Genomic DNA, 5,390 nt, shown 5'->3' on the forward strand with positions numbered 1-5,390 from the left:
TGATATTTGCAGAAACCTGCCACTACGTAATGGGATTGGAAAATATCTGTTATCACTGCTAATACTACTGTGGTCTGTTACCTACATTCATCATTTTTTAAAAAGCTAAATTTCAGTTGGAAGTTAGTGAAGACAAAGATGTCAGCCTTTTCCTAACCAAAGTCATAGATCCCTTTGAATTCTACCTATTAATCTCTTGGTGAAGGGAAGCGGGTGTCTGTGGAGTCCAAGTTAAAAGCATTTGTTTTAGAACAGTGTTTCTCGCAGTGTGGTTGCAGCACCAGCAATATTAGCATTATGTGGGAAACTATCAGAAATGTAACTTCTTGCCCCCCACCCCAGCAGATTTACTGAATCAGAAACTCTGGGGTGGGGCCCAGCAATCTGTGCTTGAATAAGCCTCCAGGTGAGTCTGCTATGAGCTCAAGTTTGAGAACCACTGTCTTAGAGCTGGGTAGGATACAACCTCTGAAGGAGAATGCATGGCCAAGATGACCCCTTCCCCCAAAGGGCCTGGAGAATGATCTATTGCCTATTTTCCTGCTCCACTTCCTTCAGACTAACTCTGAATCTGGGGTAGACTGTGGTTTGGAGTTTAAAAAGCCGAGATCCTTGTTAATGCGTAATGAAGTGCTACAAAGCAGCTTCTGTCATAAGGGTGGTATAAAATACAGCTGCTGGGATGGCGGTTAAAGTTTCACTCTTTTACGGACATAAAAAATAATTGGTCTTCTAATTATCTTCATAAAAGTGAGAAAACTTGCCTGGCTTATTGGCATCTTTATAAGCACTAGGAAATAATTAGACACCCTTAATAGCTTTCTAATGATCCCTACAGGAGGGAGCCATTTTCAGGGCATCTGCTGCCATGATTGGGTCATTATGGAGCCCTTCAGACCCGGTCTACACAGACTGGAGCGCTTGCACATTCATCAGTGCCCGTACTGGCTTTGGATCTCTGATGACTCATGTGCCAGGAAAGGCGTTCATCGCTCATGGACCCATGACTCTTCCCGGAGCCTCTGCAGCATCTGTCCCTGGTCTGGGACGAGGACCCTCACTGTGGTGGGCTGACAAGGGGGGGTGATTATTTACGAATAGGTGAACCTCGTCTGGTCCTACCTTTTTAAGGGGCTTGGAGCATGTTTATTCTATCCCAGTCTCCTTTGGGAAAGACTGCTAGGCTTGTAACATTGCATTTCTCAGACCCCAAAGCACAAGCTTTGAAAAACTGAAGTCCTATTGGTAAGCAGGACAGTAGTTTTCCACCTGGTTGGTACATGGCACCCTTGAGGGTTTGGGGGTCTCTGGAGGCTTGGGCTTTAGGGCTGAGTGTTAGGGAGGAACGGAATCTCCAAGTGGAGGGAATCCGAGCCTACATTTCTCCAGCAGGTGGCGCCATAACTTTACCTTCCGCGTCTCCGTGGCTTGCGATGGAAGCTGAGTTTGCAAGCAGGGATGTGAGGCAGCTGTCTGGGAATCCTCTCCTTTATACTTAGGGCTTTAATATCTCATAGAAACCCGCATCATCTTTTCTCCAACTGACCTTCTCCATGCCACTTTCCTCCCTAAACCCTCGATATTTCTGATTATTTATCTGAGCATCTTGAACAATCCTTCATAAACATGTTGGAAATACTAACGGTCCTTCCAGACCTGGAACACTGCTGAAGAGTTTGGGCAAGTCACAAATGATGCTCTCCACCACTCCCACACTCTGGGACTATCCCCAGACCCTCAGCCTCCTCTCAGAGGTCTGCCATCAGGATCTGCAGCGTCTATGATTTGCTTACTTTGTCAGCCTCATCATAAGGTAGCTTGCCTGGCCAACCCTCTCATCTCTCAGGGGTTAGGTAAAGCCGAAAGGCAGATGCTCATCTGGATTTCACTCTGAACAGTCTTTGGAAAGATGGAATCTGGACCTACATGGTTGGAGGGCGCGCGCACACACACACACACACACACATATATGTGTATATATATATATATATATATATTTTGGAGACAGAGTCTCACTCAGTCGCCCAGGCTGGAGTGCAGTGGCGCCATCTCAGCTCACTGCAACCTCCACTTCCCAGGTTCAAGCAATTCTCCTGCCTCAGCCTCCCGAGTACCTGGGATTACAGGTACAGGCCACCATACCCACCTGATTTTTGTATTTTTAGTAGAGACGGGGTTTGACCATGTTGGCCAGGCTGGTCTTGAACTCCTGACCTCAAGTAATCTGCCTGCCTCGGCCTCCCAAAGTGCCAGGATTGCAGGCATGGGCCACTGCGCCAGAACAAGAGCACATATTTTTACACGTTTACACCTTACTACATGAATTAGGACTCATCCTGTATTTATAGAATCTCAGAGTTCACTTACGTAATTCAATTACTCACCCAATGCAGGAATCCTTCCTGCAATTTGACAACTTGATAGCAGCAGGGTCCCTTCCAGTTTGCAGATGATGTTCATATCTCTTTAATGCTCACTGCAACCCTGTGAGGAATACTGGTGAAGTGACTCACCCAAGGACTCCTAGCTACTAAGTGGCAAGATTTACTAGTGTCATCTGACTTCAAGGTCAGCACTCTGTGCGACACAGCTACCTCCCCACCACCCTTGGTAAATGTTTCTCCACTTCTTTTTTTTTTTTTTTGAGACAGAGCCTCACTCTGTCACACAGGCTGGAGTACAGTGGTGCCATCTTAGCTCACTGCAGCCTCCACCTTCTGGGTTCAAGTGATTCTCCTGCCTCAGCCTCCTGAGTAGCTGGGATTACAGGCATGCGCCACCACCCCTGGCTAATTTTTGTATTTTTATGTGAGACGAGGTTTCACCATGTTGGCCAGGCTGGTCTTGAACTCTTGACCTCAGGTGATCTGCCTGCCTCAGCCTCCCAAAGTGCTGGGATTCCAGGCATGAGCCACGGCACCCGGCCCATCCAGTTCTTACTGAATACTGACACAATGGCCACAATTACTCCCTCCCAAGGTGGTGTGTCCCACGGTTTGAGACCTCGGGTTTTGAGAAACACTTTCCTTATTGTCTAGTAATCCTCTGCTGCATGACAACTTACCCCAAAACATAGTGATTTAAAATAACAGGCTGGGCATAGTGGCTCACACCTGTAATCCCAGTGCTTTGGAAGGCAGAGGTGGGAGGGTTGCTTGAGTCCGGGAGTTTGAGAGCAGCCTGGCCAACATGGTGAGACCGTATCTCTACAAAAAGTAAAAAAAAATAGTGGCTGGTTGTGGTGGCGGGTGCCTGTAGTCCCAGCTGCTTGGGAGGCTGAGGCAGGAGAATGGCATGAACCCAGGAGGCAGAGCTTGCAGTGAGCCGAGATCGCGCCACTGCACTCCAGCCTGGGTGACTGAGCGAGACTCCGTCTCAAAAAAAAAAAAAAAGGCCAGGTGTGGTGGCACACACCTGTAGTTACTTGGAAGGCCAAGGTAGGAGGCTTGAGTTCAGGAGATTGAAGCTTCAGTGAGCCATGATTGCGCCACTGCACTCCAGCTTGGGCAACAGAGCGAGACCCTGTCTCAAAACAAAAACAATCACAACCAAAAAACCAAAAAACCAAAACCCAAACCTAAACAACAACCCTGTTCTTCTAGCTCATGATTTTGTGTGTGAGGCATTCAGAGAGCACTCGCCCGGGTGCTTCTTCTGTTCCGTGGAGCATTTAGTTGGCCAATGAGCTGGTCTGGAGGGTCCAAGACAGTGTCTCTTGCACATCTGGTGCCTTGGCAGGGAGGGCTGGAAGGTTGGGCTGGGCTGGAACTATCAACTAGAGCACATCATGAGCTTCAGGGCAGTTGGGCTTCTCTCAGGGAGGCTCAGAACTCCCCATGTGAGCGAGTGAGGGTTCTAGTAAATGAGGTGGAACCTGCATATCCTTTTATGACCTAGCCTTGGAAGTTACATAAAACCACTTCCACCACATCCTAATTGTCAGAGCCCTGCCCAGGTTGGAAGAGAAGGGAGATAAATTCTGCCTCTTGATGGTACAAGTATAAGAATTTTTGCCGCTATGCTTTGAAACCACGTTATTTAATTGAAGTTAGCTTTTCTGTATCAGCCTCTAGCTGTACACTTTCTAAATCTAGTCTTTCTTCTCTATTCAAAACCTTTTTGTCAAGGTTCAAGGGAGCCTCTCTAGATATCTAAGGTCGATGACTCAGTCCACAAAATGATGCCTTGGGGTGAGACACAAAAATAACAAAACTTTCATTCATATTTTAGTTTTACCTATAGAATGTAAAGTGAGCCTTTACTAACGTTTTATAGAAGATTTGACACTGGCACCCACCTTCAGGCTGTGTTTCAGGTGGGTATTTGTTACCTGCTATATACAAGCTATGCCAAGGGAAGAGGGGGTGTTCCCCAACGGGATTGCAAGTGGGGACTTGAGCCATTTGTGTGCCTCATTTACAGAAATGCTTGAGTTTATGGGTGCCAAGACAATGGGATCTAGCTTTAGTAAAATTACCCATCCCCAAAGGGTTAAGAAACTTTCAAGGATTTTTGTAAACAATCTTTAGATTGAAAAACTGGACAATTAATACAAGCAAATGATGGAGAAAAAAATGACGGAGTAGGCATTTCAGCTCCTGGCTTGGACACTTCATCTGGCATGTTATGAGATGGAAACAATAATACCCTGATCAGATCAGACAAGGCCAGACCAAAAAATAATCAAAATTATGGAGGTTATTTCAAATATGAATTTGCATCTACTATTGTATTGCTGTTAAATTTGCATCTACTATTGGTATTGCTGTTAAAAATAAGATATTAAAATGTTAGAGCTAATTTTATACCTTATTCAATTTTAATAATTTTTATGTGGTTTACAATGTACATAATATCATATACTATATATTTAAAATACACATATGGGTCATGCTCAAATATTCTTTCTGATTCAGCATATGAACAAAAACTTTAGAAACCAATGGAATCTATTTCCATCTTTCCATTAATTTAGCAAATATTTATTAAGGATGTACTATATGAATGTACATAATACACTAAATATTAAAGATACAAAAATAAGAAAGGTCTTTGCCTTCATGTATTTTGGAAGATATGTTTTTTTAAAATTACAGCTGGATGTAGTGGCTCACACCTGTAATCCCAGCACTTTGGGAGGCCAAGGCGGGTGGATCACCCGATGTCAGGAGTTCGAGACCAGCCTGTCCAACATGGTGAAACCCCGTTTCTACTAAAAATACAAAAATTAGCCAGATGTGGTGGCGCACACCTGTAATCCCAGCTACCCTGGAGACTGAGGCAGGAGAATCGCTGGAACCCAGCAGGCAGAGGCTTCAGTGAGCCGAGACCATGCCACTGTACTCCAGCTTGGGTGATAGAGTGAGACTCCATCTAAATAACAATAATAA

The 5,390-nt window shown here is 45.2% G+C and overlaps 1 pseudogene; it reads left to right on the forward strand.

The window, feature by feature from the left end:
* The first annotated feature begins 868 nt into the window (after positions 1-868).
* The window catches only part of LOC108522478 (keratinocyte-associated protein 2-like), a 16,143-nt pseudogene continuing 11,621 nt past the window's right edge, over positions 869-5,390 (forward strand).

The sequence above is a fragment of the Rhinopithecus bieti genome, unplaced genomic scaffold (genome assembly GCF_001698545.2).
Source record: "Rhinopithecus bieti isolate Rb0 unplaced genomic scaffold, ASM169854v2 scaffold_61117, whole genome shotgun sequence".
Taxonomy (NCBI): domain Eukaryota; kingdom Metazoa; phylum Chordata; class Mammalia; order Primates; family Cercopithecidae; genus Rhinopithecus; species Rhinopithecus bieti.